Source organism: Diospyros lotus, chromosome 15 (genome assembly GCF_014633365.1).
Source record: "Diospyros lotus cultivar Yz01 chromosome 15, ASM1463336v1, whole genome shotgun sequence".
NCBI classification, from domain to species: domain Eukaryota; kingdom Viridiplantae; phylum Streptophyta; class Magnoliopsida; order Ericales; family Ebenaceae; genus Diospyros; species Diospyros lotus.
In genome coordinates, this window is record NC_068352.1 from 2,586,468 (window position 1) to 2,610,443 (window position 23,976).

The following is a 23,976-nucleotide window of genomic DNA, read 5'->3' on the forward strand; positions in this document are numbered from 1 at the left end:
GAAAATCAGTAAGAGCCCTAGCACCACCACAAGTACAGGTATTGCAAGTACAGACAGGTCTATAGTTTTCCAATTCATCCCATACAGACTTTAATTTGGTGAAGTAGGCACTTACTGATAGCGAACCTTGAGTAAGGTTCATTAACTCACGCCTCAATTGAAAGATTCGCGGCCCATTACCTTGCTGAAATCTCTCCTTTAAGTCATTCCAAACATCTTGGGCCGATTCAAAGTAAATGATGCTAGCCGAGATTTCCTTAGAAACAGCATTAAGAATCCAAGAGATAACCATATTGTTATTTCTAATCCAAGCACTTAGAAGAGAGACATCACCTGATGGACGCTGAATCGCGCCATCTATAAACCCTAACTTGTTCTTCACAGATAAGGCAATCATCATCGATCGACTCCAAGAGGCGTAATTATCGCCCGTCAAAGGCTGAGAAACCAAAGAGAGACCAGAACTATCTGAATGATGTAAAAAAAATGGACTCGAACCATCATCGATGGCGGATTTAATCCTCGATGAAGTTGAAGAGAAATTTTCTGTCGCCATAGATCGAAAATTTGTAAGCAACAAATTGAAACGCGAAACAGGAAGAGATCGAATAATGAACAATCACACAAAGAAAAATCGCAAGATTAATTGTGACTAGAAACAACAAATCGATCACGGTTTGTCGAACGAAGAGAATCGCCAATGAATGAAAGAAATCAGCAAATCTCTGAACAAGAAGAGATTTGCACCATCACTGAGGAAGAAACACACACGGCGACAAGATCAATGGATAACACCAATAGAAGCAGACGTAGAAGCGATAAGAAACCCTAGGGTGCTCTGATACCATCTTGAAATGAAAGCAGAGAAAAGGTAATTTGATAAATGCTTCCTTGACCTACTGTGGGGCCTCAGCTACTCTTTAAATATGCCTAAAAACTAATACAATACAATATGCTAAAACGTCACCATTCAGTTCACTACATAAAGAAATTCTAATACAGCAACAACTAAAGAATACAAAACAGAATGAAAGTCTAATATAGACGTACTGTACAAGGTTTAACTTGCTATAACCCCTTGGTGGTCATTTGTCACTGTAACTGTATTATTGCGAGTATACTAACGCTCTTCGCAGAAATTCTCAAATAATTTTTTTACCTCTGTTTATGTTTCTATTTTCACTGGCTCATATCCTTCTGCTTGTTGGAGCACTTCGATTAATTTTTTACGGATTTAGGATAAAGAATAAAGCATAATCAAACCATCAAACATATAAATGAATACAAAAGATTTATGTAGAAACTCAAATTGAGAAAAATCATGAATAGAAAAAATAAAATATTATTATGATAATATTGTTACAATAATAGTGATATAGGTGCAATAATTTAAATGTATTTGATATTTATTTATAGATTTATTCCTCATCTATAGACTTATACGTTGTGTATAGATGTATACAAAAAAGAATATATATATATATATTATAACAAAACAGCCGTCAAAATTTTTTCCATCCATTTCCAGTTACTATTTTGATATTTAATTATGTTTTTTTAATTTTTTTTGCTTACCCGAAATAGAATTTATATAAGTCATTAATTAAGTCTAGATTTGTGAAAAAAGTGTAGTTCTTGGAACATGTAAATGGTTTTTTTCATGGTTAAATAGTGTTTGGAGAATGTGTAAGCATGCTAGTATATGAAGAGTCAAGATCTAATTCATATTATTAATTTTTAAATATTAACATAAAATTTTAATTGAAATAAATTACAAAAAAATGAAATTTTTTTAAATCGAGAGAAATTTTGAGATATCAAGTAATACCGTCGAATATTGACTGCCAAGTAAATTTTTTATTTTATTTTTATTTTATATATAGTTTAATTAATTTAAATTTATTTTTTTATAAATTTAAATATTATAATTTTATATATAACTTAAATATTATATTTTTATTTTTTAACTTTATTTTTTTTGTTACTTTCTTAAAAATGTGACCTATCTTAAATGTGATAATTGATTTCTAGGAAGAATATGTAAAGTCACGGATAATCAATTTTAAAATTTTGATTATTATTATTTATATAATTAATTGATTAATTAAATTATTTTTATTTTATATATAGTTTAATTATTTTAAATTTATTTTTTTATAATTTTAAATGTTATAATTTTATATATAACTTAAATGTTATAATTTTATTTTTCAACTTTATTTTTTTTGTTGCTTTCTTAAAAGTTTGATATATCTTAAATATGATAATTGATTGTCAAGAAAAATATGTAAAATCATGTATGGATAATCAATTTTAAAAATTTGATTATTATTATTATTTATATAATTAATTTATTATTTAAATTATCTTTATTTTATATATAGTTTAATTAATTTAAATTTATTTTCTTATAATTTTAAATATTATAATTTTATATATAACTTAAATGTTATAATTTTATTTTTTTAACTTTTTTCTTTTTTTTTACTTCCTTAAAAATTTGACATGTTTTAAATGTGGTAATTAATTGTTAGAAGAAATATGTAAAGTCATATATGGATAATCAATTTTTGAAAATTTAATTATTATTATTTATATAATTAATTGATTATTTAAATTATTTTTATTTTACATACAATTTAATTAATTTAAATTTATTTTTTATAATTTTAAATGTCATAATTTTATTTTTCAACTTAATTGATTATTGTCGTTTATTTAATTCTTCTTTTTCCCATTAAATGCAAATTAAATTTGTGTTTTGAAAATTATGTTAAGTGAGTAAGATTCGAATTGTGTGGCAAAAGTAGGGGAAAAGAGAGAAACTTAATGGTGGCATGTGATTTGATAAATTGAGAGAAATAGAAAAATTTGAAAGAAGAAAAATTAATAAAAGAAAGCAAATATCTCTCTCTTCTTCCTTTCCATTCCGTTCGACCCTTCCATTTCCTCTCTTCTCCTTTCTCGATTCTTCTTCTCAAATTTTTATTTTTTTTTACTTTTATTTAGTAAATTTAACTGTATTTTTTTACCTAATTTGGTCTTCTGGTGTAACATAGCACCACTATTATGTCAAGTGAGTGATGTAAATGCAACTAAGAAAAATTAGGCCTTGAGGGTTCATGTGGTACGCACATATGAGACAAACACACGTGAAAATCTAAAAAAAAAACTTCTACCCTTGAATACACATTTCAGAATAAAGATGTTGGTTATCATTTATTCTTTTTTTTTTTTCCTATTATTGTGTAATTTTTGTATTTTTTTACGCATTACTTATTGTATTACATGTTAATTTAAGTTTATTTTTTACATAGTTTCTGGATAGAGTTATGTACTTTTAATTGTTCGTCTACCCTTAAATGCATATAAGGAAATATTTCAAAATCTATAATTCTTTTGTTGTATTTTCATAATTGTAATACGATTATTTTATTTATTTATTTACTTCTTTATTATGATTTTTATTTATTGTAACTACTAAATTATATAACTTTCACTTTAACAATTTTTTTTTTTTTTTTACGATATCCATGCATTGCATGGGTGATCCACTAGTTAACATGTATAAATCTATATCCTGATCAAAGATGAGCTACGAAGATAAATCTTAATAAGCCATGAAGTTATATTTTTAATTATATATAATGTCTCAATTACAGTCAAATTTAAAATTTCAAATCACAATTATAACAAATTTGTTTCTAGCTGCCATATTTCCTTGTTTGGCTTGTTTCCTCGAAGTTTCATACTACATTTGGCTTATCTTGGGATGATCACCCTTGTGTGGCCCTTTGTGCACATGCCTTCGATTACGTAAGAAGAAGTAAATTTCAGATTGAGCTTTTGGCTCTTGCGTAGGGAAGAAATCGAACTCACGACCCACAAGATCACACCAACATATTGCTTGCCTTTTTGTCATTCGACCTATGTCTGGGGGCTACATTTGGCTTATTTTGGCGGATATGATTGTGGAGAACATAAAAAAATTTGGACTCACTTGTGAAATAAATGAGTAAAAGACAAAGAGAAGGAGTAAGCATCATGTTCTTTTCAAACAAAATTAAACGTTCGTGATTTTACTGATTTTGGAAATGGAATGATTAATGAAATAATTTTTTTTTATTTGAACTAATAAGAAATATCTATATAGGTTGAAATTAATATAATAAAAGTAGCAAGATGATCGAATCTCGGGGCAAAGAGATGGTGATTGGACCTCATGGTCGAAAAGGAGCGAACGGGTGGAAGAGAAAGTTTTGCAAAGAGAGGGAGAGATGACAATTATGGAGGGATATGAGGAGATGGAGGTTGAAGAGGGAGGGAGAAGTAGTGAATAGAGAGGGAGCTGAAGAGGGAGGGAGAAGTAGTGAATAGAGAGGGAGCTGAAGAAACTTTTGTCATTGGGGAGAAGCAGGGTAGCGAGAGAGAGAGAGTTGAGGAGATGAGGATAGGTCGCCAATGGTAGTGATAGAGAGGTAGCAATAAAACACTAGTGATTTGTGACAGATAACCACAAAGAGAGATAGAGAGCTGAGGAGATACAATCAAAAAGAAAAACTATTGAGGAGACATAACAAGAGAAAGAGATGGAGTTGACTAGATGCATCGGAGTTGACATGAGACAAATAAATTTACATGGTTATACAATATAAATTACAGTTCAAATGCCTTAAAATAGCAAGTCTTGGTAGGAATAATGAAGTTGCTCACTTTTTATAGAAAGATCTTGAGTTTGAATTTTGTCAGGAACCTAATGTTTGTAATAAGGGTTTCTTGGTATTTTTAGCATGGTAGTTACAGCAGTTGTTCTGTAACAACCTGTTCAAAGTTCTACTTTGTATTGGCAGCCTTATTGCCGCCAAACTAATACTGCCCGAATTAGTATAAAAAGCTAGTCCAGCTGAATGAAAGATCATCGAAGCATTTTTCGAGAAATTCTCTATTTCTCTCTCTCGATCTTGCTTTCTCTCTCGCCTACTTCTGTTTTTCTCTCTTTCTCTGAATCTTCCTCACGTTTCTCCATAAGTTCTGACTTAATTCTCTCAATCAGCCGAGAATTGACCTTGTCAGATTTGAGAACCTAACAAGTTTGAGTTGTGGAAATAGTCTCTTAGGAAAGTAAGGTAAGGTTGTACACAAAGAAGAGCTTATCCTGAACCTTTCAAAGTGAAGAGTTTCATCCACTGGGGATGACCTTTTATCATTTGGTTTCAAATCATAAATTTAGCAATTGAAAACAATTCCTGTACATTCTCCAAAGTTTAGTTGGTTGGAGGTTCTTCTCAGGAGCAGAAAAATCAAACAGGATAAATTTGTATCTACAAATAGTAAAGTTTTCAGGGGGGGGGGGGGGGAAATAGTCATCATAATGCAATTTTACATGATTAATTTGTAGTAAAAATGACTATTTATGATATTAAAAGTCTAATTATTTTATGAAAATTACTTTTGCAGTACCCACTACCCAGTACTCAAAATAAATCCACAATTCTAACCAGGTAACATATTTTAGAACCTATCATGATTAGGATCTTGTTGATCATGCCAACAATCTGCATTTCTTATAACATTAGGTTGAAACTGATAACATTTATCTCTTGCTTTTTGGAGTAGTCAACAAAAAATAACATAATTTCGCAAGTGATATAGGGCATGTTAAAATTTTATCCTTCCTAAAGCAAGGAATACTTGGAATATTGCTCATACTCTTACACAATTAATTAGAAATTTATCAAATGGAGTAAATCAGAAATCACAATCTCAAGTGATTGTTGTTGTCATGTTTATTATTATTTTTTATCAAATTACATCCCAACACTTCTAAGATTTAACGAAAACTATTAATTTTCCATTAGTAAGTATCAATGAAAAAAAAATTAAACTTTGAAAAAAGCCCCTAATCTATAAAATGTCAATTAAACCCTCAAATATAATGATTATTTTGCCTCTTTCAATTATAGAATGTGTGGGTGGGAAAGTTGGAAGACATTGATTGCCAATTGTAAGAGACAAATGAATGTTGGGGATTAACAGACAAATGACGAATGAGCTTTGGGGAGAAGCAAAAGACGAAGCAAATAGTGGGGAAAATGTGCATTAATTAGTTAAGGCATAGAAAAAATGGTAAATAAGGGTAAGAGAGCTTTAGAAAAATTTTAGTTTTAGAGGATCAAAATTGGGCTTGCTAGGCCCAAAAGGATTTTTTTTTCCAAATGGGCTTAGGGTTTAAAATAAGGCTAGTGGACTTAAAAGGCCCCAAAAGAATGAAGAAATAAATTGGGCTTCAAAATAGGTCCAAGTGTGTTAAAATGAGTCTAGTAGGCTTCAGTAGGCCCAAAATATTTACAAACATGGGTTGATTTTAAGTTAGACCCAAGAATTAAAGGATTTGGATTGAGCCTAAATTGTTTTTAAGACTACTATTAGACTCAATAGGCCGAAAGGCACCCAAATTGAAAGTGGTTGAACAGGTGTGATTTGGGCAGTCTAAGCCCTTTTTATTATACCTAATTATATGTGTAATTTTTTTTATTACTCCAAATTATATGGTTTAATTTGGTCTTTATAAATCGCATGAAACCATATGGTGCGGTTGAGTGCGGTTTTTCCAATTGTTTGAGTGAGTATTTTATTGGACTTGTAGATTAACAAATTGGGCCTAAAACTTTTTGCTTGATCATTTTAACATATTTTGAGTTTTTCACTTCAAAATTAAATTTTTTACAAGAAAAAAATAAAAATTATATTAGTAAATAGTTTAAATAAATTACAACTTGATCAAAAATTAAAATGCAACTTTAAACATATATTCCAAAACATACCATAACTATTAAAGTCCAAACACCAAACATAATCAACTTACTACTAATTACTAATTACCAAACACCAAGCATCACCATTCCATATTGTTAAGACTCTTAATAAATTAATTTATTCACTTAAAATAAATTTATTAAAAAAATATTTTGACAAAGAAAAAACATTTATTAAAATAAATTTATTGCATAAACTTATTCACTTATTTTGTTGGGAATACAAGAAAAGAAACAAAATAAGTGAATAAGTTTATGCAATAAATTTATTTTTATAAATATCTTTTTATAACAATTTCATAATAATATATATTTTGATACTCCAAGTATCACAATTACTCCCAGTTTTCCCAGGTCACAAAACCTAGTTTGCTCCTAGTTTTGGCGCATTCGCTTTTCCAAGCGAATGTTCGTGGCGCATTGGCTTCTAGTTTGCTCCTAGTTTTGGCGCATTCGCTTTTCCAAACAAATGCCCATGGCGCATTCGCTTCTAGTTTGGGTGCATTCGCTCTTCCAAGGTCACAAATCACAAATTGTGTCACAAAACTGGGATTGCCCAAGTGGCCTGACGTAGGCAAATTGAGAGGGAAGGCACGAGTCTTATGGGGATGTGGCTTATTGGCAACGTAACAAGGCGTGGGTCCTATGGAGATGTGATCTGTCGACAACATAACAAGCCTCTCCCAAGTCACAATCACAATTTGTGATTAGTGAAAAACTTGGAAAAATTAAAAAACACATTTACAAACACTCAAATTTGTTTGAAAATAACACACTTTACACCGACTTTTGTCTAAAGTGGGCCTATATATTCATGCATCATGCATATGGTGTTGATCATGTTATTGCTTATTTTGTGTTCCCATTCAATTTTCAATTCGATTTGATTATTATAATTTAAATTTCAATTAATTCGATTTGTTGGAGTTAGTCGATTGGTTCGATTAGATTAATATATATGATTTGATTTGATTTGGTTCATGACTTTTGGTGAGTTTGATTAAGTTATAAGCGATTGCAAACTCATGAGAAATAATAAATAAAAGAGTTATTTAAAAAATAAGAAAAAAAATATTTAAAAAAATAAATGAACAATTATTTTTTAAAAAATAATATTTAAAAATAAATAAATATTAGTATATATAATATAATACCTAAACCTGAATAATTTTTTCTTTTTTTTTTCAAAACATCTTTATATAAATAAACACATATATACATTTATGTTCATGTATATAAATACATACATATATATATATATGCATACACATGCACACACGTATATGTATACATAAGTATGCACATTTATATATATACACATGCATGCAAACACAAATATACATACACACACATATATACATGGGCATGTACACAGATATAAATATATACATATGTACACGCACATGCAGACACATATACATACTTATACATATAATTCTTCTTCTTGCTATCAAACGCACCCTAAGATTAAATTGAAGTGAATATTTCTTATAAATTATCAAGTTAGTGTTGATGTAAAATTGGATTATGTTCTTAAAATCGGATTTTTTTTTTATGTTTGTCTTTTATCAAACAAATAATTTTGCATTAAAGTTTGAAATATTGTTCATATCTTCCATTTATTATCATTTCATACGTTTGATTGTAGAGTTGAAGTTTGATAGGTTATTCGTTTTTACAAGTCAAATTTCAAATTCTTTTCACTAGTTCTTCGCATGCGGTTGATATTATTTTATTTTTAAATTGCAAAAATATTTTTTCATTTAATTTTCTTAAATAATATTTTCTTTTTTCTTGTTTTTTTAAATAACCTTTTTACTTACAGTTTATTTCTAGTTTAAACTGTAAATAAAAGGGTTATTTACATATTTTACTCTAAGTATTTGCACATTTTTTTTATTTAAATACTTAATTTTTTTATTACTTTAATTACACCTCTGAATTATACAATTTCAAATTAATTGTACCTTTAAATTTTTTATTATTTTAATTATATCCTTGGCATTACTACCTTTGCATGGTCTTGGTCCCCACTATTTGTATCCTCGATTTCGACAGATGAGATAAATTACAGGTGAAAACTTTTTTTCACTATACAGGGCAAAGAATCAAACTCAAAACGTGTGAATCTCAATTTATCATGGTACCACTTGATCTGTATCCTAAGAACTATTTTAATTATACTCTTGAACTATATAATTTCAAGTCAACTACACAGCTCAACAAATGCATAATTAAGATGTGTAATTGAAATAATAAAAAGTTCAAGAGTACAATTGACTTGAAATTATATAGTTCAAATGTGTAATTAAAATAACAAAAAATTTAAATATTTAAATAAAAATTAATATATATATATATTGCCGTCTTTTAATTATGACATTCTATAATGTGTATTTTAATATATTTTACATACACAAATTCCCTATTTCACACCTTCTTTAGAACATCTCCAATGTTGGGCATCAAATTTGACACCATTATGGTGTCAAATAGTGGTTTACACCAAATTTTTCAACACCAAATTAGTGTTGTCTTCAACTTGCTCAACACCAAAAGGTATCTTTAAAAAATATTTTATAAATAATTATTTAATTAATATTAATTAATTTATTTAAATTAGCATAATATTATTAAAAATAATTAGTCACATTTTATAAAAAAAATTAATAATTACTCTCATAAGTTTTTTAAATTTTTCACAAAATTTTACAGAGGAATGCGAATTCCATAAAAAATCCAATAGTATGTGATGTTGTTCGAAGTGAACAAATGAAAATTTATGAAAAAGGGGCCCGTAAACAACAATTTTAAAGAAAAAATAGATCACCAAATTCATTTGACTAGTATTTTGGTGGTTATGGAGGAAATAAGGATCACCTTCCGAATTTTTAAATGGTAGTTTAGAATTAAGAATAGAAAATATTTTTTTTTTAACTCATGTTTTTTTATTTTATTTTATTTTTCTATTTTCATCATGTATTTTAATTTAAGTTGATGGAAATGTTATTATATTTTATTATATTATTGAGTTTTTGCATTAAGAATATTTTCTTTCTATCGGTAATTATTGAAATAAAAAATTTTCATGTACATAAATAAAGTTATTCATTTTATATTATGATATTTATAAAATATATTAAAATATATTCATTATTATACTCATTTTATAGATCTTAATAAAATATTTACATCGTTATAAATTTTTTATAATAATTTAATTTATATTTTTAATTATTAATTAAAATATATAAATATAATAAAAGTAATAAAGAATATAAAGAGAATAATTTGTTTTGAAATTATAACAAGGTAAAATTGAAAATAAAATTAAAAAGCAAATTTATTATTGGTAAATAGTGTAATACCAGATTTAGCGTTGTATTATTCACTCAATAGCAAATTTAATGCTGTATTTGTCTTTCATTAGAAAACAAATGAGATTGACTGTCTTTTAATCATAAATTAAAAGAAAATAAATTACAAACACAATAAATTAAATCATCTAATTATAGTGTTTGGTTAAATAACACAATAAATTGACTGAAACAAATGAGTTGACTGTCTTTTCATACTGACATTCTATCTACTCATAAATTAAATCATATGATAGTACCCCCACCCGAGTCCCATCTGCTTCGATTGATTGATTTCTTTTCTTAACTGCCGCGTACGTACGTTTCCCAAACTGCTTACTATTTCTTGGGTGAAAAATAACGAAATCAGGTCATGTCACCCCGTTAAAGGGGGTGAACAAAATCGCACTCATCCCTCTCCCTTATTTACACAAACTTCAAGACTTAAAATAATTCTTTAACTCTTTCGGCCTTCCATCAGATCCCATACACACACCAAACTCCATTTTTGAATAATCTGCCTATAATAATCAGATTTGAAATTGAGTAGAATTCGTATGATTCTTTACAATTTTAATCTTATTAATATTAATTAGAATGTGGTAACAAGGGAATGTGTAAAAAAAAAATAAAAAATTGACGTGATTTGTTAGCTCAATGATCTAAATATGTCGACAAATCAATTATTAAGTCAAATAAAACGAAACTAATTAACTAACTTCTTCAAGGCTTACAATAATTGATCAGTTCACACATCCGGGCCCACCCTACTTATCACACACAATCAAAATAACTTATTTATATTTATCTCACAATTTATTGACTTGGTCTATATATCAACAATTAAATTAGGATTTCACCATTAGGGAAATCAGAGTGACGCAGCTCACCTTTATGTGTCAACTTGGTCCAAAAAATTTAGGTGTGTTCTTTTTGTTATTTTTAAGTTATTTTTAATTTTTAATTTTCTAAAATAATGAAAATATATTTTCTTTATTGTTTTTAAAAATATATTTTTGAAAATAAAAAAAATATTATAAAGAAAACTCAAAATAACAAAAAATTATTTTGAGTGTTTTCATCCAAAACAAACTCTAAACTCAAAATATATTTATTTATTTATATTTTATTATTGTAATGAAAAAAATATTACAAAATTTATTAACTTAAAAATGTATATATTTTTTAATAATATATTAACATTAAATATTTTTAATTTACTAAATAATCAAATTTATTGAATAAAATATTATTAAAAAATTATTTTCAAAATTTCAAAAAGAACGTGTTTTTTAATTTTTTAAAAATAGACTTCAAAAATAGAAAATTGAAAATGAATTCAAAACTCAAAACTCAAAACTAAAAATTAAAAAACAAAGAGAACACAGCATTAGGTTGCGTTTTCTTTACTTTTTAATTTTCAATTTTGAATTTTGAATTCATTTTCAGTTTTCTATTTTGATAGTCTGTTTTTAGAAAATTAAAAATGTTTGCTTTTTGTTATTTTGAAAAATTATTTCTCAAAACAGAAAATTAGAAAATGCGTTCTCTTTGAAATTTTGAAAATAGTTTTTTAATGATATTTTAGTCAATAAATTTGATTATTCGGTAAATTAGAAATATTTAATGTTAATATATTATTAAAAAAATATATACAATTTTATAATATTTTTCTCATTACAATAATAAAATATGAATAAATAAATAAATAAACGTGTTTTGAGTTTAGAGTTTGTTTTGGACAAAAACATTCAAAATAATTTTTTTTTTGTTTTGAGTTTTATTTATAATTTTTTTTTATTTTCAAAAATACATTTTTAAAAACAGTAAAGAAAACGTATTTTCATTATTTAAAAAAATTTAAAACTAAAAATGACTTAAAAATAATAAAGAGAACACAGTTTTACCTTTTGAGGAACAACATTCTTGTGTCTCAATGAGAGGCGACACATCCCAAAAAAATGTACAACAAATATATATAACCTTAGTAATGTGTGAAGGAGAGAGGAAAAATAATGTGATAAAGAAAACAAGAAAATTAATTGGACATCTCAAAAAACAAAATATAAATTCTTCTCCGATCAGTGATTGGCATCAAAGAAAGCAAATAATAGCATTTTTAAAGTTATATGGTCTCAATTTGGATCCATTTCTTGTCAAAGTTATGAGGGAGTGGCATTGCTTCTTTTGCTCCCGCTTCCCACAGGAGAGGTTTTTCCTATAGGCCCCCACGAGCATAGTACAGATGGTTCACAGGGTAAAAGATTGCACCCAAGAATACAGGTTCGAGTCATGATAGTTGCAGTGTGAGAATTTCATCCTCTTATGGGAGTGGTTCCTTGTAGGCCTTATACACTGTGCCTCCTACCTTCGGAGCCGTTGTGTTCCGCGATTAATCTCCCCCACGTGCGTGGGATAGTGTGTGGCGGACCTTTAAGGCGAGGAATTTCACCTTTATGCACCCAAGGTTTCTCCTACAGCACTGATATGTTCCCCCCCCGCCCCCAACACGCACAGGCAGTATCCCACGTACACACACATATATACATGACACACATTATCCCACGTACATACACATATAAAAATAATTTTATATTTTTTTAAAAGTTGTTATAAATTATTAGTTCTGATTTTTCAATTAAAATTACACTTATAATTACAGTTATTTTAATAATTATAACTAATAATTTATTTATTTTTTAATCATAATAGAATTTATACTCATTTTATATATTTTTTAATCATGTTTGTCGATTGTAATTGAATCAATTAAATTATTCAAAGAGACTGATTTAATTAGGCGTAGGCGGAGGCAAAATGAGGGATCTAATTGGATGAGCGTTTTAAGTCTGTTATTATCTAGACTACATTAGTGTCAGATAATAGAAATGGTTTAATATTTTTAATTTTTTTTATTTTTTAATCTGTTTGATTTGAGCATCTATTTGATCGAGTTGGTTCCATTTAAAAAAAAAATTGGTCTATTTAATTTGAATAATTTGATTAATTTAGTTACATCCAATCATTTATATTGTCCGACAGTGACGCAACCCAAACAATATCAAAGTAAAAATCTCTCCAATTAAACCTTCATTTCGCACCCCCTAATAGAGTTAGAACCTTTTCCAATTAAATCTCTCATTTTGGGCTCCCAATTAAATCATGACAGCCCCTCTAAATAATTTGATAGACTCAATATATATCCCTTATTTGATAGACACGATTAAAAAAATATATAAAGTGAGTAAAAAATTTATTATGATTAAAAAAATAAAAAAATATTAATTATAGTTATAGTTATAGGGGATGGGGAAGGGGGTGAAATGTTTTTTTGGGGAGAGGGTCGCGTTGGGTAACATATCAGTGGTTGATACACGTGTGAGTTGTCCTAAGTTGAAACGCAGGGAAGAAGGGGGGAAGGGGTCGCGTTGGGTAACATATCAGTGGTCGATACACGTGTGAGTTGTCCTAGGTTGAAACGCAAGGAAGTCCACTATTAAAATTACTTTTTAATGTTAAAAAAATAATTAAAATTAATTTTTTAGTGTAAAAAAATAATTTTTAATAATAATTCAACAAAAAAAATTACAGCGCACTCTAAAATTTGTGATGTGTAGCTTTACATCTCAAAAAAAAAAAAAAAATTCAACCTCCCCCATATAGATTTCTAGATTCATCACTGGACGGTAAAATATATTTTTTAATTTTATATTTAAATATTTTTTATTAAAATATTTAAATTTTTTTGTTATTTTAATTACACATTTGAATTATATAATTTTGAGTCAATTATACTGTTTAAACTGTTTGTTATTTTAATTATATCTCTTAACTATGCATATGTTGAGATGCGCAATTAACTCGAAATTGTATAGTTTAAGAGTTTAATTGAAATAATAAAAAATTTAAAAATACAATTATCTCGAAATTATATAGTTTGGAGGTGTAATTAAAGTAATAAAAAATAAAAATATTTAAATGTAAAAAATGTACATATACATGAAGTAAAATATGTAAATAACCCTTTTATTTACCGCTTAAACCAGGGTATAAATTGTAAGTAAAAAGGTTATTTAAAAAAAAGAAAATACTATTTAAAAAAATAAATGAACAAATATTTTCACAATCTAAAAATAAAATAATATCAACTGCACGTGGAGAACTGGTGAAAAGAAACAATCGGATGCATAAAATGATAACAAATGGAATATACGAACAACATTTCAAAGTTTAATGCAAAATTATTTATTTGATAATCCAATTTTACATCATCCAATTATTTATTTGATAATTTACAAGAAATATTCACTTCAATTTTGTTTCATCTTTAGTACCGGAAACAAAAACTTCAATTTTGGCGCAATAATTACGCCAATTGCATGTGCCAAAACTTAAAAAAAAAAAAAAAGAATTGTTTTTAGTGCTAAAGACTTGTGCAAGCGGCCAAATGTCAATTCTGGTACTAAAGTCTTGATAAATGATATTATATATTAGTAAAACAGTGTCACGTGTCAACTGCTGTAATATTCATTAAAAAATGTAACACCCTTATCAATGCTCGTGCCAATTTCTCCTTCAACGTGCATCAGAATTCATTTAACAAATTGGCTTTGTAAATTAAAATTTACCATATTACATGCACTGTTACTCTATCAATATTTAATAATACTTTTTCTTTCAACTAATTACAGGCTTCAATTTAATCTTAGATACAAAGATTAAAGAATTCATTGTTGGTTTTAAAATATAAGGGATAGTCTGTGTTATTAAAACAAATTTTAATTAAGGATGTGTTATATGTATTTCCTGTATCATCTCGCATGGGCCAAACTCGATTCGATGGACCGACCCAATCACCCGAGGCCTAGAGGACCTCATCAAGAAAAATCCAGCCACTATCGAAATCCAGAGCTCGTAAAGCGAGCATTTGGCGAGCTCCCGATAAGCCCCTCAACGAGCTCCCAGTAATCGACTAACGAGCTCTTGAAAATATTCTCTAGATCGCTAGACCATCCAGGTCGCTGGTCTAAAATATAAGAGATAGTCTGTGTTATTAAAACAAACTTTAATTAAGGATGGTTATTGTAATTTACTTTAGAATAACATTAGTAAGGTGGCCCGTGATATATATGTACAAATAATAGAAGTTTAATTTTATTGCATGGGTATAGTAAAAAATAAAGAACTAATTTTATTTTATCAAATTTAAACTAAATAAATATGAAAAAACTAAATAAATAACAAATTAGTAGCAATATTATCTAACTTTAAAGAAATATTTATATGAATAAATTTTAAAAAATAATTATCCTTGTCGTGTTTATTATAATTTTTGCCAAATTATACTCTTAATATAAGGTTTTAAATGAATTAATTCTACCGGGGGACAACATGGAAGAAAGATGGGTTAAGTGGCAGGTACGGGGGCCCGCGGGGCAACTTGCTGGAGAGACCGACGTGGGTGCGGCCGTCCATGTCAAATCACTGTCCCTTTATCATAGGGAAATTCTATCGGGAACTCGAAAAATTACTCTTCATAATTCACGTCTTATCAAAATTTCTAATAATTTTAAAATACCTATTTTATCCCCCCACAGCCCACAGCCAACCCTTTTCTCCGATCACCTCTCATCGCCGACCATCATCTCGCATCTCTCTTTCCCTCCTACATCATATACACACACAAACACATACACATATATATATATATATATATATACAGAGTATGGCCACGGCCATGCAACTAGCAAGCGCACACACACACCCATATATATATATATATATACACAGCAACCCAGCACACAGACAGATATATATATATACACCCATCACAAACACATACACATATATATATATATATATACACACACACAAAAGCATGGTCGCGGCCATGGCAGCCGTAGCCATAAAAACCTCTGCACCTCGCGATGCGGAGGTTTTCAGCAACCCCCGCACCGCGAGGTGCAGAGATTGCTAAAATCCCCGACTGCCAGCAGTTGGGAAAGCCAGGTTTCCCCGACTGCCAGCAGTCGAGAAGACTTTTTATATTTTTATATTTTTATTTTAATTAAAATTTTTATTATAATAAAATAAAATTAAAAAATAATAGAAATAAATAATTTTTAAATTTCTGCATTTTAAGTAATTATAATTTAACTAATTTTAAATTTTAAATCATGGTGTTGAATTTTTAATACTTAAAAGAATTTAAAATTAATTAATTTATCTTATTAAATTACTTGAAGATACACATATCTAAAAATTCTATCATCATTTAAAATATATATTTTTTATAATTACATATATTTAAAAAGAATATATTTTAAATGATGATAGGATTTTTAAATTTATCTTATTGAATTAGGTAAAGATATATATATTTAAAAAAAATATTTTAAATGATGATAGGATTTTTAGATATGCGTATTTTTAAGTAATTCAATAAAATAAATTTTAAATTTTTTTAAGTATTAAAAATTCAACACTTAATTACAATGATTTAAAATTTAAAATTAGTTAATTTATAATTACTTAAAATACAGATATTTAGAATTTATTTATTTATATTATTTCTTATTTTATTTTATTATAATAAAATAAATTTAATTAAAATAAAATAAAACAAAATTAATTAAAATAAAACAAATTTAATCAAGCCTTCCCAGTAGTCGGGGAAGGCTTGATTCCCCGCACCGTGAGGTGCGGAGATTTTAGAAATCCCCACACCTCGCGGTGCAGGGATTTCAAAAACTCTCGCACCTCGCGATGAGGGGATTGCAGAAACCCCCGCACCGCGAGGTGCGGGAGTTTCCATGGCTGCGGCTGTTATGGCTACGGCCATGAAACTTGTATATATATATATGTGTGTGTGTATACATATATTTATATAGGTGTGTGAGTGTATATATGTGTGTGTGCTGGGTTGCATGGTCGCGGCTGCCATGGCCGCGGCTATGCTGTGTGTGTATATATATATATAAGTGTGTGTGAGTGCGTATTTATATATTTAGGTGATGGATGGGGATGAGAGGTGATCGGAGGAGAGAGTTTGTTGTGGGTTGTGGGGGTAAAAGAGGTATATTAAGATTATTGAAAATTTTGATGGGACGTGGGTTTTGAAGAGTAAATTTTCGGGTTCTGAATAGAATTTCCCTTTATCATATTATAGTGAGTATTTACTCATACATATTAGTATTGTGTGTGAGTAAATTCTCACTATAATATGTATTAATAATTTATGTATAGATAATTTATAGTGAATATTTACTCATATATATTACCATTACGTGTGATAAATTCTCATTATAATATATATAAATAATTTACGTATGACTAATTTATAATGAGTATTTACTTATACATATTACTATTATATGTGAATAAATTCTCAATATAATATGTATGAATAATTTATGTGTAGGTACATCTTTCAAATTCTTTTACGGTTTAAAGTCAACCTGTCAATTGTTAATGACCACATCGCCTACCACTGTATATGTTTTCCGTTAGAGGATTGGATTGCTTGAATATATCCACTATTCATAGCCTGTTTGGCTTAGCGATTTAACTGCGTATAAGCTATTTAAAAGCTGATAAGCTATATAGCTTTTGAAGGTAAAGTATTTGGCAAAAATTTTAAGTGTAAAAATTGCCCAGAGTAAAAGCTATTATACTAGCATTTTTCATAAGTTGATACCCCCAGCTTTGCCCAAAAGCACTACTAGGTTGACAAATTAAAATACCAAAATGCTCTCATATATTTTTCATATTTACAGTATAACCTTCATAACCATTGCATCTTCTCCCAAATCTCTTTTTTCCATCATCTTCTCCCAAGTTTTGCTCTACCATAATTGCTGCCGCAACTGTTACCCCTCCTCCATACCGTTGTCAAAGTCGTCGTAGTCCAGCTGGGTCGCGGCATCGCTGCATAACTAGGTTGCGCCATCGCTGCAACCAGGTTCCAGATCTACTGTAGCCGTCGCCGAGCACCATCGACTCTCCTCTGTTATCGCCGTCACCATCAGGTGCTGCCTCCAACCTCGATCGCGGCCTCCTCCTTCATTGCCGATGGCGTCCCCGACTTATAACAGAGTATATACAATATATATATATATATATTACACTTGTAAGTATATATATATTGTATATATATATATATATTAATAGTAATATTTAAAAAAATAAAAGATGTATATATATATTATAATAATATATTTTTTAATAAGTATGTATAATTTATCTAATATTTAGAAATAAATTTATAATTTTTTTATAAAAAATAATTTTTTTATAAATTTTATTTGAATTATTTAACATCATGTCTATTTTAGTCTTTTTGTCAGTTTTGATAACTTATTAACTTTTACAAATCAAATATATAATTATTAATTGACAATTTAAAAGTATATTTATCTAAATATATTATCAACTTAAACACTATAAAATTTTTATTCTAACCGTTATTTAACTTAAAAGCTGGCATTGAAAAGGGTAAGCCAAACAGCATCGGAATTAGAAATAACGTCTAATAGAAGGGAAGCAAGCGCATTTTATATCAGGACTGATATGCTGTCTGCGTCCCGTCGGGCAACTTATTCCTCGTCACAGACAAAAACAAATAATTTTATATTATATAAGTGTCGAAGTCCTAATTTTATATTGGAATAGGCTATTTGGGACTCATATGTGTCGAAGAACCGGACGCGTGATGGTTTGAGACACCACCCACCCACCCAATGAGGTGCTGCCACCTCACTACCACGCCACCGAATGAGGTGCTACCACCTCACCGCCACGCCACCCAATGAGGTGCTGCCACCTCACTCTCACTGATGACAGTCATGACAGACAGCATTATTCTTTCCTAAACTATTGTCAATGAGCCATAGGTCATAAATAAATGTATCATCTGAAAATTTATTGTACAGTTTCTTGAATCTAAACAAGAAAACTTCATCTTCGCCAACTTTGAACAATAGTGATCCTTTCCTTGCTTTATAAAAGGACGCCAATCGTCTATATCCGTTCGTTGTACAATCACAAGTGTGCCTATGTGCAGAGAGAGAGAAAGAGAGAGAGTAGGCTAGTGTCAAGACGCGTTCATCGTTTAGATGATCATGAAGAGCTTCGGCCTCCATGTCCTCACCGGCCGGTGGTTCATGGTCTTCGCCTCCCTCCTCATCATGTCCGTCGCGGGAGCCACCCACACGGTCCGCCTCAACTCCAGCCACATCAAATCTTCCTTGGGCTACGACCAGACCACTCTCAATCTTCCTTGGGCTACGACCAGACCACTCTCAATCTTTCTTTTACTGTTTAAAGTCAACCTGTCAATTGTCAATGACCACATCGCCTACCACCATATATGTTTTCCGTTAGAGGATATACCCACTGTGGAATTAGAAATGACGTCTAATAGAAGGCGAGCAAGCGCATTTTATATCAGGACCGATATGCTGTCCGCGTCCCGTCGGGAAACTTTTTCCTCATCACAGACAAAAAAAAAAATAATTTTATATTATATAAGTGTCGAAGTCCTAATTTTATATTGGAATAAGCTATTTGGGACTCATATGTGTCGAAGAACCGGACGCATGATGGTTTGAGACACCACCCACCCACCCAATGAGGTCCTGCCACCTCAATGAGCCATAGGTCATAAATAAATGTATCATCTGAAAATTTATGGTTTGAGACACCACCCACCCACCCAATGAGATGCTGCCACCTCAATGAGCCATAGGTCGTAAATAAATGTATCGTCTGAAAATTTATTGTACAATTTCTTGAATTTAAATAAGAAAAAATTATATTAGATGTATATTATTTTTATATATTTTAAGCTACACAAATGAGTATTTTGATCAAAATATTCTTCGTCTTTATGCGTTTCACGCGTCTTTATGCGCCTCATAACAGATATTTTTGTCATTGATACATCTTTGTGTAGCCAAAGTATTTACAAAGGTATAATAATGGCATTATTCAACAAGAAACTTCATCTTCGCCAACTTTGAACAATAGTGATCCTTTCCTTGCTTTATAAAAGGACGCCAATCATCTATATACGTTTGTTGTACAATCACAAGTGTGTCTACGTGGAGTGAGAGAGAGAGAAAGAGAGGGAGTAGGCTAGTGTCAAGACGCGTTCATTGTTTAGATGACCATGAAGAGCTTCGGCCTCCATGTCCTCACCGGCCGGTGGTTCATGGTCTTCGCCTCCCTCCTCATCATGTCCGTCGCAGGAGCCACCTACACGGTCCGCCTCAACTCCAGCCACATCAAATCTTCCTTGGGCTACGACCAGACCACTCTCAATCTCCTCAGCTTCTTCAAGGACCTCGGCGGCAACCTTGGCCTTCTATCCGGCCTCATCCACGAGGTCACCCCGCCCTGGGTAGTGCTCCTCATCGGCGCCGCCATGAACTTCTCCGGCTACTTCATGATCTGGCTCGTCGTCTCCGGCAAACTGGCCAAGCCCAGCGTCTGGAAAATGTGTCTCTACATCTGGGTCGGCGCAAATTCCCACTCCTTTTTCAACAACGGCGCTTTGGTCACCTGCGTCAAGAACTTCCCGGAGAGCCAAGAAATCGTTTTGGGCCCCTTGAAAAGCTTCGTCGAACTTAGCGGCGCCATTCTGACGCTGCTTTATCATGCTATCTATGGCGACAATTCTAAGTCCCTAATCTTGTGATCGCCTGGCTGCCCGCCGCCGTTTCCTTCATTTTCCTTTCGACAATTCGGATTATGAAGACCGTTCGCCAAACGAATGAAGTCACCGTTTTCTACAATCTTCAGTATATCTCTGTCGGCCTCGCCGGGCTCCTCATGCTCATAATTATCGTTCAAAATAGGGCCAACTTCTCCAGGATCGAATATGGCGCCAGCGCTGGAGTTGTGCTGGTTCTTCTCTTCGCGCCGCCTCTTGTCGTCGTACAAGAACAACTCAAGTCATGGAAGGCCAAGAAACAAGAGTTGAATGGCTCGAGTTCTCAGGTATAGTAGAGGTTTAAATTGAAGATAATTAAAATCGAAATTTTAAGTGGGATTAAAAAGAATTCATAAAATTAGATTATAAAATTGAATGGTAAAATTTAAGATTTTAGAGATAATTAAAAATATTTTTTAATTTTTATAATTATATATTTAGAATAACATAATTTTATAAAAAATAAATTAATATCATTAAATAACCTTATTATAGTTCAAAAGATGGTATTTTTAAAATATAACTAAAAAACTAGCATATTGATATAGACAATTTAGAGGTAAAATATAGATAATTTATAGGTAAAATATAGATTAAAATTTTTTAAAAGATCTTTCCAACGTCTTCAATCATATTTAAATTACAATTTGTACTTGATTTAATCAAAAACTTGACTTAGAATTGGGTGATCCATTAATTAATTACATGATTGTCTTAATTTATAATCAATGTTAAATCAAGTAAATTAAGTAAAAATTATAATTTAAATCAAATAAATTGGAACTTATGCAATCAATGCTAGATGTTATGTGACATTAGAATTTATGCAACTAATGTTAAATCAAATTCCAATTTAAAAGCAAAATATAACAATTCTTTACATAAGTTCTAATATTAGATGTTATGTGATATTCAGACGTTGGGAAGCATCTTCTAAATTGTAATTTAAATTAATGAAAGTTTTTGAATCATAAAATCGTTTGGAGATCTTTGAAACCTAAAATCGAAATTTTATAAGATTTTACCCTGAATTAAATTTTATATGAGATTTGAATTGTTTGAGTGACTTCAAAGTGTAAAATACTTAAAATCCGGATTTTAACAATGGGTTTAATTCATTCAAAACAATGCTATATATATATATATTGTTTTTCAATCTTATATTATTTCAATTCTCAGGTCGAAGGAGTTACTGAGAACCCACCGCCACCGACAATGGAACTAGAGCGACCGACTCCGCCTGCCAGAGACCTAAAAAGCCCGAGAATGGGGGATTGTTGCTGGAGTAATGCATTCCGTCCGCTGGACCGAGGCGAGGACTACAGCATCCGACAAGCACTCTTCAGCCTAGACATGATAATTCTCTTCGTTGCCACGACATGTGGCGTCGGAGGCACGCTGACAGCGATAGACAACCTCGGCCAGATCTGCAGGGCCCTGGGCTACCCCGCCTCCACCGCCACCACCTTCATCTCCCTCGTGAGCATGTGGAAATATCTCGGTCGGGTCGTCTCCGGCTTCGCCTCCGAAACCTTCCTCTCCAAGTATAAATTCCCGCGCCCCCTGATGTTCTCTCTCATGCTCCTCCTCTCTTGCTTCGGCCACTTCCTCATCGCCTTCGGCGTGCCCAATTCGCTCTACGTTGCCTCCTTGATCATTGGCTTCTCCTTCGGAGCTCAATGGTCGCTGCTTTTCGCCATCATATCGGAGATTTTCGGCCTCAAATACTACTCCACTCTCTATAATTTTGGTGCCCTGGCAAGCCCGGTTGGAATGTACATTCTCAACGTGAATGTCGCCGGCCGGCTTTACGACCAGGAAGCTCTGAGGCAAATGGAGGCCAAGGGGCTGAAAAGGCTCGCCGGAGAGGACCTGACGTGCACTGGCGTGGAGTGTTACAAGAAGGCTTTCATTGTCATAACTGCTGTCACACTGTTTGGGTTCGTTGTCTCGCTGGTTTTGGTGCTTAGAACGAGGAAGTTTTACAGAGGTGATATATACAGGAAGTTCAGAGAGCAGGCCGAGCGAGCGGGGGCAAATGGGGTAGTGCAGCTAAGGGAGGTGGCTTAGGGCAGCACCGTGGCTGGCTTTGCAAGTACAAACTCTGACGGCGCCACTGCCGGAATCACGTATACCACCGCCATGTACCACGAAAGAAACTGACGACGAAAAGTTTCACAGTTTATATATGTATCTGTCAAAAACGGCTGTCGGAAGGCCAGTTTAGGTTTCCAGATTAGGTTTCCGTTTCTCAAAGTTTGCCCTTTTGGTTTTTGCTTGCCTTGAAATGAACTTGACATGTTCATGTTGTTTCCATTACTAAGGAAGAACCAAAATTGGAGTGAATACCTGTTGATGCAAAATTGGATTATGTTCTTGTAATTTGATTTCTTTTATGTTTTTTTTATCAAATAAATAATTTTGCTTTAAAATTTTATGTTCTATTTGTTACCATTTTATATGTTCCATTGTAGAGTTAAAAGTTTGATAAATAGTTCGTCTTCACACGTCAAATTTCAAATTCTTTTTATCAGTTATCCGCTTGTGGTTGATATTTTTTATTTCTAGATTGTGAAAATATTTGTTCATTTATTTTTTTTAAATAATACCTTTTTAAATAACCCTTTTAGTTACAATTTAACCACTTTCGATATAAGGCTCTTTTCGACTGATTGGGCCTATTGGCAGTCTTTAAAATAATTTGGGCCTATCTTAGGCCCAACCCAGATCTTTTAATTCTTACTTGGTCGACCTTAAAACCAACCCTTCTTTGTAAATATTTAGAGGCCTATTGAAGCCTACTAGACTCATTTTAAAACACTTAGACCTATTTTGAAGTCAAATTTATTTTTTAATTATTTTTGAGCATTTTAAGCCCACAAAACTTATTTTACACCTTAAGCCCAATTGGGAAAAAAAAATCCTTTTGGGCCTATCAAGCCCAATTTTTATATTCTAAATTAAAATTTCTCTAAAGCTCACTGTTTACCATCTTTTCTATGTCTTCACCAATTAAAGGACATTCTTTCCCAACTGTCACCCAATAAGTCACTCACAATCAAGACACAATTAATCCCTATTTTTGTTTATGGGT

General features: G+C 30.9%; 1 pseudogene; it reads left to right on the forward strand.

Annotated features, from left to right (window-relative positions):
- The first annotated feature begins 20,339 nt into the window (after window positions 1-20,339).
- On the forward strand, window positions 20,340-22,952 carry LOC127792289 (uncharacterized; annotated as a pseudogene).
- The last annotated feature ends 1,024 nt before the right edge of the window (window positions 22,953-23,976 follow it).